The sequence below is a fragment of the Leucopleurus acutus genome (genome assembly GCF_964270905.1).
Source record: "Leucopleurus acutus genome assembly, chromosome: 5".
In the NCBI taxonomy this organism is placed as follows: Eukaryota; Metazoa; Chordata; class Mammalia; order Artiodactyla; family Delphinidae; genus Leucopleurus; species Leucopleurus acutus.
This window is the reverse complement of record NC_139147.1, coordinates 19,557,140-19,579,327: the sequence shown is the minus strand read 5'-3', so window position 1 is coordinate 19,579,327 and position 22,188 is coordinate 19,557,140.

Genomic DNA, 22,188 nt, shown 5'->3' with positions numbered 1-22,188 from the left:
AAGCACTCAGGTTATTTTTTTCTAGGTTCTTTACCTACAATACAAACCAGTACACGAAGGATAACATCTGGATCTCATTGCTTCACGCCAGGGTTAAGAAATTGAGGCACTGGGAAACAACATGCTTATTTGCTGTGTGTAAATATTGTCTTCTCTTCCCTGGAAGCCTTGTGTGTGCACTTAGGATAATACTGATAAATATGGATATTAAAATTCAATCTTACTCCTCCCTTCTATTCTCCAAGATTTAACATTCTAGCTGTTTCTTCTCATATTGCTCTCTTTATTTCAAATACACATTTTTACTGCTTATTTAAGGACAAATTTAGTTAGAAAAACAGAAGGCAATCTATATTTTTCAATTGTATTAATACAAGCAATTAGCTGTTTACATGACTGTTGGAAAGACTGGGGAAAAAACGTCTAGAAAACAGCCAATGAAGATCTTAGCTTAAGCATGTAAACAAATGGGTCTTACATGCTCACCCAAAGCCACTATAAATTTCAAGAATCTCTGGACTATTTCCATCCAAGTACCTTCTTTATCAACACCAGTGAAGATGATTTTCAAAAAGCTCAACTAGAGGTTTCTTGAAATCTCACATGGATCCAGTGTCTATCTTCAACTGACACCTGAAAATAAAACCCTGTCCTTCTCCTTTACCTTTAAAGTCTTATGAAAGTACTATTCTTTGGATGAAGAAAATAGAGAAAGGGAATCTGGAAAAGGCAGTTCCCTGCTTCTACTTCTTACAGAAGACCTTAGAAGGACTTGCCCATAATACCTGTTAAACTGACAATAGACAATCCAGCCCATTGCTACTTCCTGACACACCAAATTTAGATATGATCTATTACATATTATGATGTACCTTATTTTAATTACCTTAAACTCCTCCTTCTTATTCTCTCTCATCTGCTATTATAGTTAAGCTGCAGCTTTGGTTAAATTGATATTAAGTGTTTATAATAACATAATATTAAATTTATCTACAACCAAAAAACGTAGTATATTTGTGATTATACTTCCATTTCTTAATTTTTCCCCCGGAGTTGATAATTGCAGCATTTTTTCATTTGTTTTTGTTTGTTTGTTTCTATCACTATTTGTAAACTCATACTTAGAGCTCTTAAACAACTTTCACTGTTATTTTGTACGTGATCAAATGAATCAAATAATCTATCAGTTCTATTCTTCCCCCACTTTCCACTCTATGATATTTCTTCTTGGTTGCTACAATCTGAAATAGTTGTTCTCTTGGCCCATTGCAGAGATTTTTACATAGGGCTTCTCCTTCCTGTTCTCCTGTGCTAAATCTCCTATTTCCTTCTAGGTTTCTTCCTCTCTCTTAGTTTACTTTTTCATTTTGATGAAGCACTTTCTCTAACAGCTTTCTTACCAAGAGCACAGAGGAGGTTACAGCATGGGAAGAAATGGGCATGGGGAGAAACTGTCAACTAGTAGGCTTTATTGGAATAATCTTAATAATAACCTCCAAATATAAATATCTCTATGACCAGTTTCTGTGCAGAATAACATACAGAAAAAAGGAAACCATATATGGCTGCATGAGTTCTAAGATCAGGTGGAAATAAGGACTGCAGGTTTTACCATTTGTAAGCAGATTTTCATTTAACTCCTTATTTTTAGCCATCTAACTCACCTTTGATTTCCATGGTATCTGTTGTCCCTGAGTTGTTATTACTGGTTTAATTTCCTTAGAAGATAGAATTTTGATCAAAGATTGAGGGAGAGGGAGGGATAAGGAGAGAAGGTGAGAGTAAGATGCCTGGATTGTGGGCTGGAGAAGGGCTCACGGGTCTACTGTCCTCAAAGTAGATTTCTATCATCCTCCAGTTTTCAGCCTCGCAACTCGCCATCCTTTCTGTTTCTTTTATGGTACAACTAGCACCAAATCCTGAGCCTCTCCTTTATTCTGTGGGGCAAGTTCTCTCATTATTTTCCCTTTGGGTATTCTCAGTTGTCCAGCAGTTGCAATTCCCACTATGCTCAGAGATCTTAGGTTTAGATTGTCACTCAAACTCACTAGACACAGTAGCCTTCACCAAGGACAAAGTTTATTTAGCTTTAGGAAAGAATAAAGAAGAGGAATCATTGTATGTAAAGTAGCATAGCCAAGGTTCCATGACTGCCAAGTATGGTTATGAGAGATGATGCTGAGTGGGTATGAATCACCTCAGCCCCAGGAAGCCACCAACTCTGGGGTCCCTTCATCGTTTCTATATTGCTAGTTTTATGGACACTTGCATTCTTTCTCTAATGCTGCTGAAGCTCATTATTTATAAGTTACTCATTTTTTTAACATCTTTATTGGGGTATAATTGCTTTACAAAGGTATAAGTTACTCATTAATTAGAGTTACTAATCAATTAGAGGGTAGCCAGTTAATCTCTACAACTAAGTACAGAGGCTTGATTCAGTACACAGCAAATTCAGGAGCGCTCGCATTTTTCTTAGATCTGATATACTCCTATATATTCCTTGAATCTATGTTATTAATTTAAAAATCTCTATTAATTTCTTAGGGCTGCCATAACAAAATGCTACAGACTGGATGAATTAAAAATATTTATGTCCTTACAGTTCTGAAGGCTAGAAGTGAGCAGGGTTGCTTACATTCTGAAGCCTTTCTCCTTGGCCTGTAGATGGCCATTTCCTTCTTCCTGTATTTTCACATGGCCTTCACTCTGTGTGTCTCTGTGTCATAATCTCTTCTTATAAGGACACCAGTCATATTGAATGACTGGTGTCCCACTCTTATGAACTTACTTTTTCATTTTGATGAAGCACTTTCTCTAACAGCTTTCTGACCCACGTAAGAGTGGTGGCCCACTCTTATGAACTTATTTAACATTAATTGTCTCTTTAAAGATCCTGTCTCCAAATACAGTCTCACTCTGAGGTACCAGGGTTTAGGACTTCAACATAGGAATGAATTGGAATGAATTTGTGGGCACAATTAAATATATAACAGCATCTAGTCCTCAGGCAACCCAGAGGCCAAAGGAAAGGATCAGACGAGTTGTTAACCTTTTCCTTTGACCATTCATCAATTTTCCATATTCTAAAATTTTGGACATTCTTTGTCTGCTCTTCCCTCCTCTCCTATCCTCTTTGTCCTTTTGGATTATATCATTTTATCTCTCTTCTTATCATGTTATCAGAGTTTATTAAGGAAGTAGAAATAAATGTGTGTGTTTGATCTCCTATGTGCATCCAGAAATACCCACCTCTGGGTATTCTGATTCAAGGTAAGAGAAAGGATTTTTTTTTCCTATATAATGTTTTAAAATCAGGAAAAAATGTAGAGGCCAATGATAATTATTTAACAGTTGCTCAACTTTGCTAAATAAATGCTTTATTTCTTTCCTTGGAAAACTAAGTCTAATAGCTGGAAATGGCAGAAAAATATTCCAGCAAGAATTTTGAAAGCTATAATAAGCACAGCAAATGGCTCAATGCTGTGACTCCATGATGGGAAACAAATTAACCACAGAATTCTTGGTTCTTGGTATGAATTCTTTTTTGTTAGTCTCCTAAAAGTTCTGGAAGATATAATGAAGCATTTATTCATTTTCTATCTAATGATAAATGATAATCAAAGAGCATTTTCCAGTCATTATGATTTATTTTAGGAAATAGTAGCAATATTGTCCTTATATACTTTTTAGTAACAACAGATATGTATCATTCTCAGGATGTGGTGATAAGGAAATTCCAAAATTCACATCTGCTAAGAGATACCTCAAATGTTCAGAACACTGACTCTTTTAAAAATAAAAGTATAAGGACTGAAAATCATTTTCTCTTCCATTTCTGATCCAAAGCTGTCTGTTCAATCAAGAATTTCTTATCCAAGCATTTAACCTGGCTAATTTATGAATATGTGACCATTTGTAATATAAGTCATAAAGTTTTCATTCTTTGAATGAGATTTTGAGAATAAAACAGTTGTTCTTGCTTCAAAGCATAAACCATCTCCACAAAGATTTATACTGGAGAGTCTGTACTGAAAAAGAAAAACTTTTAAATATCCCAGATCATCATTCATATCATTAACTCTTACAAAGCTTCAATCCCCATGATTTCAAATGGGTCAGGTCAATTTAGCAAATCACATCAGAAATCTGTCAAGTAAATAATTTTATTTTGCAGACATTTTATTAGGTTAACAGATCTATTTATTTAAGAAGACCCTGCAGCTTTATAAAAGACATTTCACTTTGTATACTGTAGCCGACAACCATTCTGCAACTATTAAATTGTCATTTTACTCTATTATGCATTATCTGATAATTATGAGGTGTAGTAAGTAGATAAGTATAATAAGTAGACAGGTATAATTAAATTTTGTATATGGGATGTTCAATTTCTTCTTTGTCATAAGAGTACAAGAATGACCAAAGTTCATACTTGGATGTTCAGTATAACTTTATAGTTTCTTTAAACCCTCAGCTTAGTTCTTATTTAAACATGTGAAAAAAAATTAGACTATTTTTAGGTCTAAAATATTTATGCTGTCAAAAGGCATGACAAAACATTTAAGAACAACATAGTCAATGGGAATTTTTTGGCCATTCTATCAAGTATTTGGTTAATTTTAAAAAGTTTAACTGCAAAATTGGAGTAACTAAAAATGGGCCGGAATAATGTAGAGAAAGAGCCAAAACATAGTTTAAAGTATTAAAGTCATTTTTGCAGTGCCATAGAGAATATGAAATGAAATTTATGATTTTACCATTGATAATCTTAATATTAAGACTGAGGCTATATAATGTGCATATTAAAGTGTGCTACTGAGGACTTTTCTTTCTGTTCTCTTTGCCTACTTTAAATAAGAAAAATAAATATTTTAAGTATGAAAAGGAAGAAAAGAGAAATTGAGAACAAGTGCAGAGGAAAAATAGTATTTGTTGGAAAGTTCTTGGTGTCAAATACGTAAATGAAATTTACAGCTATTATTGTACTTGGTGAGAGACAGATTATATGGAATTCAATCTCAGTCCTTTCCTGGGACAAGATACTAATCCTGGTGTGTGTATGTTTTCTCATCTGTTAAATGAGGACGGTAGTAGGACGTACTTAGGGTTGAGGTGAGGATTGAATGAGTGTAAGTATGTAAGGCAGTTCAAGCAGCACATGCAAATTAGTCAGTGTTATATAAACATTTGATATTATTTAATCCTCACTAACTTGTAATGAATTATAGAGACTATAAAATGGACCAGTGTAGGATCCTGGAATTCTGACATATTGTCATTTAAACAAGATTTTGTTCATGGACATAACCTGGAGCAACTCATTGAGAGTATTAGCTTTTCTGAATCAGAAATGCAATGTTTGGGCTTCCCTAGTGGCGCAGTGGTTGAGAGTCCGCCTGCCGATGCAGGGGACACGGATTCGTGCCCTGGTCCGGGAAGATCCCACATGCTGTGGAGAGGCTGGGCCCGTGAGCCATGGCTGCTGAGCCTGCGCATCCGGAGCCTGTGCTCCGCAATGGGAGAAGCCACAGCAGTGAGAGGCCCGTGTACCACAAATATATATATATATATATATATATATATATATATATATATATATAGTTCCTCATGTATGAATATTTATATAAATATACATTCATATATATCATGCACACACACACATATCTTATACCTGTAGTAAAGACCTGTCCATGATAAAATATGGGAAATCAAATATTCCAGTGAAACAGAACAAACAAAAAGACTTACAGATAAACAGTTATTGAAAAGCATCAGAATGAAAAATTTTAGAATATATGTCTAAGTGAATTCTATTATTACCATATAAAATCTACCTTTATTCTTTGTAAGTCACTGCTGCACATACACACACTCACACACGTATATGTATATGTACATGCTTATATATGTAGATATACTAAAATACAATATATATTCATACATATACTAAAATTCATGTCAGCCATAGCATAGCATCCTTTTGGTCTTTTCAACTATTGAAGGAGGTACTATGGATTATAAATTATTTTGAGCTCAGGGAAATTAGAGAGTTTTCAGGTTTTGAAGCAATATCCAGAAAGCCACTATTATATTCAGTTCCCAATATTCAAGAACATAAAATCCTTAGATAGGTATAAAGAAGAGTGGAAGCAATAACTTCACAAATAAAGCCACTATTACCTCTGAAGAGATTTAGTAAACAAAGAACATCTACATCTGTGCATCAGTTGTTGATGACCATTTGATGTGAATTTTATGAGCAATAAACCAGAAACAGCTCCATTTGGTTCTTTCATTATACTTACATTATCTCATATGTCAATAAACACAGAATATAATCTAATTTTTCCACTGTTATGGAAACTTTGATGAAAAATATAATGATAAATTAGAGGCAAGTATATTACTCTTTTACATCTGCTCTTTGGTGTATGAAGCATGTGTTGTAATTCAGATGATTTGAGGATTCCTCAAGCTGTGTTTCCTCTTGAACATTTACATAACCCTTTATTGACACAATATTCTCAGTAGAATACATTGTATCAACTTTCTTTATCCAGAACTGCTGTAACCTTACCTGCTGCATTTGCAATGAACACTGAATATTTCAGGCCCTACATATGCTTCCCCTCTGTCATCTTTCTCTTGGTCAAATAAAATTGATTAACATGGGAAACAGCATTAGGCTAATGAGAGATTATATGGAGCATCATGACTCTATATAGTGACTTTATACCACAAGATCTCAGACTTCTTAGATAAGTGCTATTTTCAATTTTGACTGAATATTTGTCTAATACAAAAGTTTTATACCAAGTTCAAAAACAAAAATTACTTAAATCGAATTTGGGTATCTCCTAAGCAAACCTAGGAAACAAATATAACAAATAATCTGGTTAAGATGGTTCCCTCTACCACACCAACTTTGGGAAATAGAACCAAAGTTGCACATAAGTTAATATTATTGCTTCAGATTTTTATGTCTTTGAATAGTCTATTTTGAAAATCACTATTTGGAGCAAATTGAAGCCAAAACTATGAAACTTTATTTCCTCTGATGTAAAGTGAGAAATGTTGACTACAACTTATGCCTCAAAGGACTAACTTTGGCACTAACATGAAGATTCCTAACAATAAAGAATCTCATACTCTACCCCAGAACTAATGATCTAAAGATGATTCATGTGAATCTTAAATTTTGATATTCACTGCTCAAGATGCTTTCTAATATTATATATTTTTATGACTCTTTGATTCCTGGAATGGGGAGTAGTGTAGGAAAAAGTATCTACTTCCAAGCTGATGCTGAAGAAAGGGGGATAACTAACATTTTGCACCAAATAAACATAAACAAGCTGTACTTGAAGCTTTGGATTCAAGCACTTTAGTTAACATGTCATTTGAAGCACAAAACTGTGCAATACCCACATTATTAGAGATTTTGGACACATGTATTTTCTCTATTTTATTCCTGTTTTTTAACACCATTGATTTTTTTCTGTCATTTTATTTTATTTTCTAACATCTTTATTGAAGTTTAATTGTTTTACAATGGTGTGTTAGTTTCAGCTATCTGACAAAGTGAATCAGCTATACATATACATATATCCCCATATCTCCTCCCTCTTGTGTCTCCTTCCCACCCTCCCTATCCCACCCCTCTAGGTAGACACAAAGCACCGAGCTGATCTCCCTGTGCTATGTGGCTGCTTCCCACTAGCTATCTATTTTACGTTTGGTAGTGTATATATGTCCATGCCACTGTCTCACTTTGTCCCAGCTTACCCTTCCCCCTCCATGTCCTCAAGTCCATTCTCTATGTCTGTGTCTTTATTCCTGTCCTGCCCCTAGGTTCTTCAGAACCTGTTTTTTTTTTTTTTTTAGTTTCCATATATATGTGTTAACATAAAGTATTTGTTTTTCTCTTTCTGACTTACTTCACTCTGTATGACAGTCTCCAGGTCCATCCACCTCACTACAAATAACTCTGTTTTGTTTCTTTTTATGGCTGAGTAATATTCCATTGTATATATGTGCCACATCTTCTTTATCCATTCATCTGTTGATGGACACTTAGGTTGCTTCCATGTCCTAGTTATTGTAAATAGTGCTGCAATGAACACTGTGGTACATGAGTCTTTTTGGATTATGGTTTTCTCAGGGTATATGCCCAGTAGCGGGATTGCTGGATAATATGGTAGCTCTATTTTTAGTTTTATAAGGAACCTTCATACTGTTTTCCATAGTGGCTGTACCAGTTTACATTCCCACCAACAATGTAGGAGAGTTCCCTTTTCTCCACATCCTCTCCAGCATTTATTGTTTGTAGATTTTTTGATGATGGTCATTCTGACCAGGGTGAGGTGATACCTCATTGTAGTTTTGATTTACAGTTCTCTAATAATTAATGATGTTGAACATCTTTTCATGTACTTTTTAGCCATCTGTATGTCTTCTTTCAAGAAATGTCTATTTAGATCTTCTGCCCATTTATTGATTTTTTTTTTTTTTGATATTGAGCTGAATGAGCTGTTTGTATATTTGGAGATTGTTAGTTGCTTCATTTGCAAATATTTTCTCCCATTCTGAGGGCTGTCTTTTCATTTTGTTTATGGTTTTCTTTGTTGTGCAAAAGCTTTTAAGTTTAATTAGGTCTCATTTGTTTATTTTTTTTTAAATTTTCATTACTCTAGGAGGTAGATCAAAAAAGATCTTGCCGCAATTTATGTCAAAGAGAGTTCTTCCTATGTTTTCCTCTAAGAGTTTTATAATGTCTGGTCTCACATTTATGTCTTAAATACATTTTGAGTTTATTTTTTTAAGACATTTATGTCTTAAATACATTTTGAGTTTATTTTTGTGTATGGTGCTAAGGAGTATTCTAATTTCATTCATTTACTTGTAGCTGTCCAGTTTTCCCAGCACCACTTATTGAAGAGACTGTCTTTCTTCCATTGTATATTATAGCCTCCTTTGTCATACATTAGGTGACCACAGATGCATAAGTGAAGTAAGTCAGACAGAGACAGACAAATATCATATGATATCACTTACATGTGGAATCTAAAAAAAGGTACATATGAACTTTTCTACAAAACAGAAATAGAGTTACAGAGGTAGAAAACAAACTTATGGTTACCAGGGGCCAAGTGGGAGAGGAATAAATTGGAAGATTGGGACTGATATATACACACTACTATATATAAAATAGATAACTAATAAGGACCTACTGTATAGCACAGGGAACTCAATACTCTGTAATGGCCTATACGGGGAAAGAATCTAAAAGAGTGGATATATGTATGTGTATTTCTGATTCCCTTTGCTGTATACCTGAAACTAACACAACATTGTAAATCAATTATACTCCAATACAAATTTTAAAAGTAAATAAATAGATAAAGATAGATCTATAGATATCATTAATAAAAACCTCTTCTAATAGATCTATAGAAGATCTTTAATAAAAACCTCTTTGTAAACTAAGAATACAAGACTTTCCATAATTTGATTTTAAAAATCTATAAAAACCTACAGATAACATCATACTTAGTGCTGAGAAACTGGATGGCATAATTTTCTATGTAGAAAATACAAAAGAGTTGACCTAAACTCTTGAAATGAATAAGTGTTTATAGAAAGTTCACTGCATACAATGTTAATATACAAAAGTCAATTGCCTTACTATATAGCAGCAATGAAAAATTGAAATTTGAAATAGCAGCTCCTAAGAATGAAATACTTAAGTATAAAGTTATGAAAATATATAAAGTATATGTATATGAAAAAACCTCTGATGAAGAAACCAAAGATTTAAATAAATAGAGAGATATACCATGTTTATGGATTGGAAATCAAATTGATGTATATCAGTCCTTACCAACTTGATTTACAGATTCAATACAATCCAAATCAAAATTCCAAAAGGTGTTTTGTAGAACTCAACAAACTTGTTCTAAAGTCTATATGAAAATGTATAAAGACCTGGAAAAGTGAGCACAATAGTTAAGAAGAGGACAATTAACAATTAAATGTAATGTGGTGTCTTGAATGACTATGTCCTGGATGGTTATGGAACAGCAAAATGGACATCAGAAAAAGACTAATAAAATCTGAATAAATTATGGACTTTAGTTAATAGTAACGATTCATTATTTGTCACTAATATACCATACTAATGTAAGCTGTTAATAATAGAGAAAACTAGGTGTGGGTATTTGAAAACTCTCTTTATTATCAGCTCATTATTTTTTTTCTGTAAATCTAAAACTGTCCTAAAAATAAAGTCTATTAAAAATAATTGAATTGGTAACTCATACCTCTTGGGGGATAAATGTAGTATTTTTTAATATATGATATAAGTCTGCATTGCACTACATACTAAAATGGATGGGTAAAAATATCCTTGTCATTAACAAAGTCATGGTGGGTGGAAAAGACTGAAAGAGTAAATACAGTGTCATAATTCCTTTAAAAAGATTATATGTAAAGTACAGATAAAAGGGCCTTGAATAATGAGTTGGCAAAATTTCACCAGGAAAAAATAACACTTTACTAAAAAAATATATCTCAAGTAAGTAAATAAATGTGGTGTGAGGATTCTTTCAAGTATGACAGAGTAGCCTGTACCAAATCAACCTTCACGCAGATAACATTCATTAGTCTGGAGAAAATATGAAATACAGTTATTTGAAGCTAAGGTAGAGTGGTTGAAATTAGAGAGGAGTTGAACCCTGAAAGAATGGAACAGTAAAATTTATGTTTATATGGGTTTTTGTTCTGTTTTTGCCTGAAGCCTTTCTCCACATTGTATGGAGTAAGATAAGTAAAACCAAAGCAGAAACCTATCACTTTTTTTTTTTAACTATTCTGTTTGTTTGTCAGTTTTTTTGGCTTAATTGCGGCATGTGAGATCTTTCATTCTGGCACACGGTCCTCTCTCTAGTTGTGGCGTGTGGGTTTTCTCTCTCTAGTTGTGGCGCGAGGGCTCCAGGGCGAGTGGGCTCTGTAGTTTGTGGCACGCAGGCCCTCTAGTTGAGGCGCGCAAGCAGTTGTGGCTTGCGGGCTTAGTTGCCAGGCAGCATGTGGGGTCTTAGTTCCCTGACCAGGGATCGAACCTGCTTCCTCTGCATTGGAAGATGGATTTTTCATCACTGGACCACCAGGGAATTCCCCTGTAACATTATTTTTCTGAAGGATAAGAGGACAGAATTCAAGACTGCCAGAGCACCTGAAAGTTAAAGGAAATGACATAGAAGGCAAGGAACCACAAGAGCCATGCTCTAAATTCTGCACTTAAACTCTACCAAAGTTTTGGCTGATCCCTGAGGACATTCTGAACAGCTCTGTTAAAAGCAACAGACGGAAGAAGAGAAGAACTGAACAGAAAGTTAAGCTCCTGATCACTTGACAGGAAACATGTTTTATAGTTTCAGTCCAGCTAAGTTCTCTGCTCGCAAAGACAGCAATAAAAAAGTACTCTTCAGGGTAAGGAACAAAATCCAGAATCTGTACAATATATCATCCCCAACATCTAGTCTGTAATAAAAAATATCAAAACAGGGAATTGTTCAAAAAAATTTGTCAATAGAAACCAATCCTGATATGACCCAGATGTGGTGTTTAATAGACATGAATATTGTAATTATGTTCAAGCAGTTAAAAGGAAGTATGCTAATAATGAATGAAGATAACTGAGCAGAATTAAAGGAAAATTCTAGAAATGGAAAGTAAAATATCTAAAATAAAACTTTACTGCATTGTCTTAACAACAAATTAAGAGTTGAGAGAAAAAAATCTGGTGATCTTGGAAAAAGATAAATGGAACTTATCCAACCTAAAGAATAGAGAGAAAAATATGTTTTAAAAAAGAGAAACTTGATGATCTATAAAAAATAGCTAATGGCTTGATATAGATATATGTGCAATTCGAGCCCTAGTAAGGGAAGCTAAATAAAATGTAGCAGCAAAAATATTCAAAGAAATAATGCCAAATATATCCCAAATGTGGTGAATTAAGAAACTCAGTGAACCCCTAAACATGTTAATACAAACGCAATACACATGGGCATACATTATAGTCAAACCATTCAAAATTGAACATAAGGAAAAAAAATTTTTTTTTTTTTTGGCCATACGGCTTGTGGGATCTCAGTTCCCCAACCAGGGATTGAACCCCGGCCATGGCAGTGAAAGTCTGGAACCCTAACCAGTGAACTCCCAAGGAAAAATCTTAAATGCAGCCTGTGGACAATAAATGATACATTTAGGAAACAAGATAAAAAAAATGGTGATTTCTTATCAGTAACAATGTAGTCAAGAAGACAATAGAATGACATCTTTAAAGTTCTAAAACAAAGATGACAACTTATAATTCTGTATTCAGGAAATTATATTTCAAAAATTATGGCAAAATAAATATACTTACAGATAAGCAAAAGCAAAGAATGTGTTGCTTGTGGACCTGCATTATAAGAAATGACAGTGAGTTCAAGCTGAAAGATAACACCAGATGAAACCAGGTGAAATAACGCCAGATGTAACTACAGGAACAAATAGACTATTGGAAACAGTAAATTAATGTTTACTTTTTTAAAATGATCTTTTTTTTTTATTGTAAAGATATCTTTTTAAAACAGCAAATATATTATTGTTTTCTAGGTTTTATGACTTATGTAGATGCAATATATATGACCACTACAGCATAAAAGATGGTGTAGGAGCACATATTTTAATTCCTAAAGTGACTACAAAAAATAATGGAAAGAAATATAGTTTATTTGGACACAGCCAGGATCTGAATATGGTTGGATGGAAAAATCACATATTTGGAGTCAAATAACCCTGGTTTAAAATTTTCTCTACCCTACCACTTATTAGTTATGAGATTTTTAAAGTGATTTATTCTTTTTGAGGAGCAGTTTTATCAAGTATAAGAATAATATCATGGGGAATTCACAGGTGGTCCAGTGGTTAGGACACTGTGCTTTCACTGCTGAAGCCCCAGGTTCAATCCCTGGTTGGGGAAATAAGATCCCACAAGCTGTGTAGCCAATGAAATGAAATAAAATAAAATAGAATAACCTCATGATTGTTGTTTAAAGGGTAATACGATAACATGAAAGAGTATCAAATATAGTACCTGTGTTTCAACAAATAGACTTTAGTCATCTCCAACTTCCCTCTCTATCCACTAATAACCAGGAGGTTACTTCAATACAAACAGCAGCAGTTCCTAAAAAGTTTCTTATGAAAGCATCTGAGTATATTGGAATAAAAACAGCAGCACTGAAAGAAGTATATGAAATATGTACAGGTTAATGATTGATGCATCAAAACAAAGCACATGTAAAATTTTAAGAACATGTAATTTATAAGTGCTGGAAAAAACGTAAGTCTAATCCAAGAGTGAGAAAAGTGAGCGATTTATCTGAGAATAATCATCATGGAGGGAAGGGTTGATGAAAGAGAGAAACCAGAAGCAGCATGGAGATGCAAAAGCTGTTAATAGCCGGAGAGACAGAGAATGACATCAAGTCATCTCCGGTTAGAAACAGGTGCAAATAGGAAAAGTAAAAAAGTCTTTTTATCTCTCAGTCCTTACAACTAAATGACTGACTCTGTGAAGAATCAGTCATAAACTTGAAATTGTAACCTCATTATCCAATTATATGCTTTATTAAATATTAAATCTACCTTGTGACAGTAAAAGTGAATTCCATGGTACGTAAAAATAAATCTAGCTATTTTATAAAATGTAGCTCAGTTACAATTATATATTTATCTACAAATTCATGATTAAAATTATGGTATAAAGAAATAGCACTAAGAATTTAAGCCCTAAGAAAAATTCTAATATTTGAAAGAGAAACTGTAGTAGTTTGTGAACAGCTTATATAATCACTTGAATTCTAGTAATTAGAATTCTTCTTCTTATTTTTTTTTATTTACTACACAAGCGTATATCTACTTTAGACTATGGGGGAGCCCAAAATATTGCAATTTTTTTAAATTTAGTTTATCATAAAATTTTCAACTTGTGACTATGTTATTCAGTACTCTTATAGTGTGTTGTAGGGCTCAATAATTCAGAGAATAAGGTAGTAGTATGCTCAAGTTAATGAACTGACTGTTTCTTTCTGCATGTGGTACATCCTTTGAATCTCTACTGGGGATGCTCAGAAGGGAAAAAAATCCTGCCAAGTCCAATTCCTGGGAAACAGAAGGCATGAGATATAAGTGTTGCTGCCTTGGGCAAATTGTCTTGTTTAGAGTATTGTGAAAAAGGTTGTACTTTCTCTACCAGTTCATAGTCTGACTTAAGAAATACATGACAATTCTAAATCAGAATGAGAGGGGGAAAAAAAGGATAAAAAAAGGGTGACAGACAAAGAAAAACACAGTGTACATACAAAGAAGACAGGAAGGAAGGAACAGGGAGGGAGGGAAGGAAGGAAGGAAGGGAGGAAGGAAGGAAGAGGTTGGAAGGAAGGAAGAGAAGGAGGAAGAGAGTAGAGAGGCAAGTAGGGAAATAGGGTCTGACTCCATTTTTTGGTGCTTGCTTTTTCTCTTCTGTTCCACGTATGAGCAAATTAATAAGAAATCCTGGGTGCTCCCTCCTTGGTGACAGCAGGACATTCACACTGTACTAGCTTTTGCACTGAGCACCCTCATGCCTGTTCCACCCTTTAACCACCATAAATATTCAAAGTCAGTCTCCTTTCTTTGCTCTCTCGAGCTTTTTTTGGGGGTGGGTGGAGATCAGTTTGGGAAGCCCACCCTGTTCTCCATGTACAGCCTCATTACCTGAATAAAAAACTCTTTTCATACCCCCTCAGTGTGTGACGTTATCAGTCTTGACACTGGAACCAAATTTTAGGTGAGGTCCACCTAACTACAAAGGCAATCTCATTAGTTGAGTAGCACCTGAGATCAGCTTTGAGTTAGAGGTGTGTGTGTTATATCCCACATAAGAATGCTATGTGGGGATGTTCAACACAAATGTAACAATATATTTTTGTGAATGAGAGTTGACATGTCAAATGCATCCTCTAGAAAAATAATTAGTGTAATAGTCTTAAGATTTGTTTTCTACAGTTGATACTGTGGGTTATTTTTGTGAGCTGCCTGAGGTTTGGGATGTTTTTTTCTCAAAATAAACAAGTCCTTATTAAACCAGGAATTTGGAGGGGAAAAAAAAGTGATTACAACAGAAAGGAAGGAAAGAAGATGAAGGAAATGAAGAAAAAAAAGAAATCATGAAACATACAGAGAAGGAAGTCAAAAGCTGGTGCTTTTTCATGAACCTTTTCATCCCAAGCAACAAAATAAAGATCCCAACCATATTACTTACTCAAATATGGGAACTGGTCTCAGCCTTACCCATAAGAACTAGCTGAGGAAGGTTAATAACAATACGGAAAGAAAACTTTATGTGATAACACTATGGAATGCATTTGAGTTAGAAAAACCAAGACAGGCCAAAAAAATTAGACAATTCTTCCTTATATTTATTTGCCAAATGCCTAAGTGAGGTGAGCTTGGTGGTCTAAAGGGAACTCAGTTGAATACTTATAAAATCATCACAGAAGTTAGAATTAATTGGATAAGTTTAATATAACTATTTAAAAACAATGGTTGTTATGCCTATGTTTGGGGTTATTTTCAAGTAAGCCTTTCCATAAGAAATTCTGCATTTAAGAATCCCATCAGTGTGCTAGATGTTTCTAATATTACAGATATTTGGGTTACATAGAATTGATATTAAAATGGGAGTATGCAAAGTTGATGTAATACTGCATCAATGTTTGCCTTTGCAAATAAATAAATCTATCCCCACAGTACCTAGCATAGTGCTTTGCCTCTTTGGTATTAAGTACATTCATTGAAATAACCACTCACTGCTCTCTGTAATCCACATTCTGTTTGTCTAGATTGATCACTGAAAGGCCACATACCTTAACTTCATTGGCCTTGGAAGCCCTGCAAGTTCATGAAACCTGTTTCATTTTATTTTTATTTTAGTATGTTTCATTTTATTTTTATTTTAGTATGCTTTTGGTTTTCACCATATTTTATTTGAAACCTGATCATAAGAAAAGCTGGTACCTCTTCAAGTCAGCTGTTACAAATATCTTTATTATTCTATCCAATCTCCAATTTATATGGACATATATGATATATCCATTTATATTTTCATTTATTAAATGAGTATCGCTTGAACATCTGTTATGTGCCTAACAGTGTGATAGATGCTAGAGATAAAAAGTGAACAAAAAGCGCTGCCCTAGTGGTGCAGTGGTTGAGAGTCCGCCTGCCGATGCAGGGAACACGGGTTCGTGACCCGGTCCAGGAAGTTCCCACATCCCACATGCCTCGGAGCGGCTGGGCCCGTGAGCCATGGCTGCTGAGCCTGCGTGTCCAGAGCCTGTGCTCTGCAACGGGAGAGGCCACAACAGTGAGAGGTCCATGTATCACAAAAAAAAAAAGTGAACAAAAAATAGGAATGTTTTTTCTCTAGCTGGAGCTTACAACTCAGAAGGGTAACAAACATTACAAAATAAATGTATTTTTTACAATCCATGAAAAGAGCTATGAAATAAATGTAAGAAAGAATATATAACAGAGAAATATGATTGACATTTGAGCTGATCTCTGAAGGTTGAGTAGGTGTCATCAGGTAAACGGAGGTGGTGTATTGAGGCACGGGACAAAATCATTCCAGATAAGGGTGTCAAATGCTATTCTTGTTCTTGCTACTGTAGCATAAAATAAAACTAATCATACTGAACTGTATTTTTCAGATAAAAAAGAATAAATTTTATGGGCTGAATGGTTTAGTAAAAAACCACAGATTTTTCTAATATGCAATATCTACTACTAAGCTCTGACTTAAACATTGCAAAATTAATTTCAAGGTAAAACTACATTTTATCATTGACTCAAAACTCTAAGGAATGCCTCAAAGGCTCAGAGATGGATCCCTAGATTCCTTCCAAAGGAAAAGATCAAAAACACCTAGAAACTTAAAATTTCTTATAATTGAATAACCTTTGGTCTCATTGGTGATTTAACATTACAAATAAAAGGTAAGCTTTAATTTACTGGTTCCATATGTGTTGTTGAGAAATTAAATCATTTCCACATTTGCATAACAAAATGTATTATCTGTAATTAACTAACCTTTAGAAAATTCATTTTTAATTTCCTCCTGTCAACATATCTGGAAAATGCCAAGTTAACAATCATTAGCATATAAGAAACTACATTAGTGTAGAAGCTACAACAAGCATTAGATGGATGAAGCAGTCAAGTCCTAAGTTAATTAAAAGAGTTGTAATCACACTGTTCACTTGAAAACATATGGAGAAATATTTTGCATCATTGCTAAGTGACAACACAATCATAAGACACCATTTTACATGCACTAGTAAGCTGAAGTAATCTATTTAATCAGCACTGTTTATTTGGAATTCCTTTATAGTTAAAACATTATGTTTTGTACCAAAACAAAACCTAAATATGAAAATCCAATTGTCTTAATTCTAATTGTTCTAATTCAATTGTAATGTGCATATATTTTGTCATTCAATTTCAGAAGCAACAATTTTATAGTCATATGTTAAAAATCTCCAATGATGACATTTTAGAAATTAATTTATTGTCTCTCTCCATTTTTGATATTAAGGACTAGTAAGGAAGAATTGAAATGTGTATTTTCCCATCATAATATTTGGTTTATTAGGTCCTTATGTGAATATATATGCATTCTAAAAATCCTCAACAAATACTAGCAAACAGAATACAACAGTAAAAGGATCATACACCATGATCAAGTGGGATTTATTCCAGGGATACAAGGATTCTTCAATATACACAAATCAATCAATGTCATACACCACATTAATAAAGAATAAAAACCATATGATCATCTCAAAAGATGCAGAAAAAGCTTTCGACAAAACTCAACACCGATTTATGATAAAAACTCTCCAGAAAGTGGGCATAGAGGGAACCTAACTCAACATAATAAAGGCTGCATATGACAAACACACAGGAAGCATTATTTTCAATGGTGAAAAACTGAAAGCATTTTCTCTAAGATCAGGAACAAGACAAGGGTGTCTAGTCTCACCACTATTATTCAATATAGCTCTGGAAGTCCTAGCCACAGCAATCAGGGAAGAAAAAGAAATAAAAGGAATCCAAATTGGAAAAGAAGAAGTAAAACTGTCACTATCTGCAGATGATATGATACTATATAGAGAGAATCTTAAAGATGCTACCAGAAAACTACTAGAGCTAATCAATGAATTTGATAAAGTTACAGGATACAAAATTAATGCACAGAAATCTCTTGCATTCCTATATATTAACAACAAAAGGGCAGAAAGAGAAATTAAGGAAACAATCCCATTTACCATACAACAGAAAGAATAAAATACCTAGGAATAAATCTACATAAGGAGACAAAAGACCTGTACTCAGAAAACTATAAAACACTGATGAGAGAAATCATAGATGACATAAACAGATGGAGAGATATACCATGTTCTTGGATTGGAAGAATCAACATTGTGAAAATGACTATACTACCCAAAGCAATCTACAGATTCAATGCAATCTCTATCAAATTACTGATGGCATTTTTCACAGAACTACAACAAAAAATTTTACAATTTGTATGGAAACACAAAAGACCTGGAATAGCCAAAGCAATCTTGAGAAAGAAAAACTGAGCTGGAGGAATCAGGCTTCTGGACTTCAGACTATACTACCAAGCTACAATAATCAAGACAGTATGGTAATGACACAAAAATAGAAATATAGATCAATGGAACAGGATAGAAAACTCAAAGAAAAACCCATGCACCTATGGTCACCTAATCTATGACAAAGGAGACAAGAATATACAATGGAGAAAAGAGAGCCTCTTCAATAAGTGGTGCTGGGAAAACTGGACAGCTACATGTAAAAGAATGAAATTAGGACACTCCCTAACACCATACACAAAAATAAGCTCAAAATGTATTAAAGACCTAAATGTAAGACCTGACACTATAAAACTCTTGGAGAAAAACACAGGCAGAACACTCTTTGACATAAACCACAGCAACATCTTTTTTGACCCACCTCCTAGAGTAATGAAAATTAAAACAAAAATAAATAAATAGAGCCAAGTTAAACTTAAAAGCTTTTGCACAGAAAAGGAAACCATAAACAAGATGAAAAGACAACCCTCAGAATGGGAGAAAATAATCACAAACAAAGCAACTGACAAAGGATTAATCTCCAAAATATACAAGCAGCTCATACAGCTCAATAACAAAAAAACAAACAGCCCAATCAAAAAAATGGACAGAAAACCTAACTAGACATTTCTCCAAAGAAAACATACAGATGGCCAACAAACACATGAAAAGATGCTCAACGTCACTAATTATTAGAGAAATGCAAATCAAAACTACAGTGAGTTATCCCCTCACACCAGTCAGAACGGCCATCATCAAAATATCTACAAACAATAAATGCTGGAGAGGATGTGGAGAAAAGGGAACCCTCTTGCCCTGTTGGTAGGAATGTAAATTGATACAGCCACTATGGAGAACAGTATGGAGGTTCCTTAAAAAACTACAAATAGAATTACCATGTGACCCAGCAATTCCACTACTGGACATATACCCAGAGAAAGCCATAATTCAAAAAACACATGCACCCCAATGTTCATTGCAGCACTATTTACAATAGCCAGGACATGGAAGCAACCTAAATTTCCATTGACAGAGGAATGGATAAAGATGTGGTACATATATACAGTGGAATATTACTCAGCCATAAAAAGAAATGAAATTAGGTCATTTGTAGAGACATGAATGGACCCAGAAAGTGTCATAGAGAGTGAAGCAAGTCAGAAAGAGAAAAGCAACTATTATATAATAACGCATATATGTGGAATCTACAAAAATGTTATAGATGATCTTAGTTGCAAAGCAGAAATAGAGACAGACGTAGAGAGCAAATGTATGGATACCAAGGGGAAAGGGGTGGGGTGGGAGGAACTGGAAGACTGGGATTGACACATATACATTATTGATACTATGTATAAAATGGACAACTGATGGGACCATGCTGTATAGCACAGGGAACTCACCTAGTGCACTGTGGTAACCTAAATGGGAGGGAAGTCAAAAAAGGAGGAGATATGTGTGTGTGTACTGCTGATTTGTTTTGTTGTGCAGTGGAGGCTAACACAACATTGTAAAGCAACCATACTCCAATAAAAATTAATTTCAAAATATGCATTTTCAGATTGTATGGCTATAGACTGTTAATTTTTTTCTTTTCAAAAGTAAAAAATACTAAAATAAGTAACAACATAACCCTCTGTTTTTCCCTAGAGTTTATCAAACTCTGCTAAATGTTCTAAGTTATTACAATTCATAGAAAGAAAAGCAGTGGTAGCAGGTGGCATTATAAATTTAAATTAGATCCAGTGTGCAGAAGGACAGCAGGGGGTTCTCTATGTCAGTTTCCTGAATACATGAAACCAACAATATTGTACATTTTACAAACTAGTCAGGTCATTACTGCTCTACAATTTTTTACCATTACACTAGACTGCTTTATTTCCCTTAAGTTACTAGTTTTTTCACTCATCAGATCCTTACCCAGACACTAGAAATCTAAGGTATTGATAATGAAAAATGTAAAATAAAACAAAGTAAAACAGATGCCTTTTAAGACAGTTATAAAGGGTGAGACATCTTATAATATTTCATTGTCTATATATACAGATGCATATATATATATATATACACACACACAAAGTCAATATTTAAATGACTATACTCTTACTCTTGTCCACAAAATTATGTAATATACTTTAAATTACATGTGGTAGAAACTTTATATTATTTTTCTTAAAAATTTTTGATAAATTAGAAAATCTTTTCCTTAAAAATATTTTTGATACATTAGAACGTTTTTTTCTAATTCAAGATTTAGAAAACGTAAAGAGACTACAAGATTTTAAAGGAATTGAATATCTTTTTATCCCGTATTTTTAACTACAAGAATTTGCAACACCATCTACTTATATATTGAAGCCAGAAACCCAAGATTTATCCATCAACATGCACATTCATGTTTTCCAGATTTTACCTCCTAAAATTCTCCCACTTTTCTCCATCTCCATCAAGTTTACCTTGTTCCAAGTTAGCATCATCTGTGGCCAGGTTACTGGATTACTACAAAACTATTCACAGCTCTCCTAAGGAATTTACATTCATCAAGGGTTAAATTGTTTCTCATTTTTATAGACATTTCCTTAAAATGGTATTCTTGTTCTAATCTTATAGTTATAAATGAGTGGAAAAATAATTAAATCACATGTTATAACTGAGAGGGACCCTATGGGGCCTTCCTGGGACAGACCATCCACATGTCCTCTGCCTGCTTTTTGTTTGTAGAAAAACTTTAGATTCCTAGGCCATCCCTGAGTTCCAAAGAATATATTTAATCAGAGAAGTGAGAAAATGTAGAACCAAAGGAAAACAGTCAAGCAAAGACAATAATAGTTTAGCTGTAAAACAAAGTCAAGGACCTTTAGTTCCTCCTGAGGGGCTATAAATAATATTCTGAGCCATATCCTTTGAGCTGTTTTGCAGGTACTGAAACCCCCACCAGTTGGAAGAAATTCACTTCATGCTGACCACAAGCATGTAGACCCCAGACTGGTTGGAACCAGAAGGTTGATGATATTGATTCCTGTACCCCACTGCCAACGATCAAAAGAATGTCCACAAGCTGACCATGTACCCTGCAACCCTTTCCCTCACCCTGTCTTTAAAAATTTTCCCTAGAAGCCATTGGGGAGTTAGGTTTTGGGGGGCATTAGTTGCCCATACTCCTTATTTGGCTCCTGAAGTAAACTCCATACTTTCCTTCACCACAATAGGTGTCAGTAGATTGGCTTTACTGCATGCTGGTGAGCAGACCAAAGTTTGATTTGGTAACAATGTTATTTACACCAGAAGACAGTTTAACAGATTATTATTCAAATATAGCAAAGCAGGCTCTTCTTAAATCAACATTATAGGCTACTACTTCATAAAATATAAATTGTGGAAGGAAAAAAGAATAACACTTTATATCACATAATTTTTATTCTTTTATGAGCATGATTGT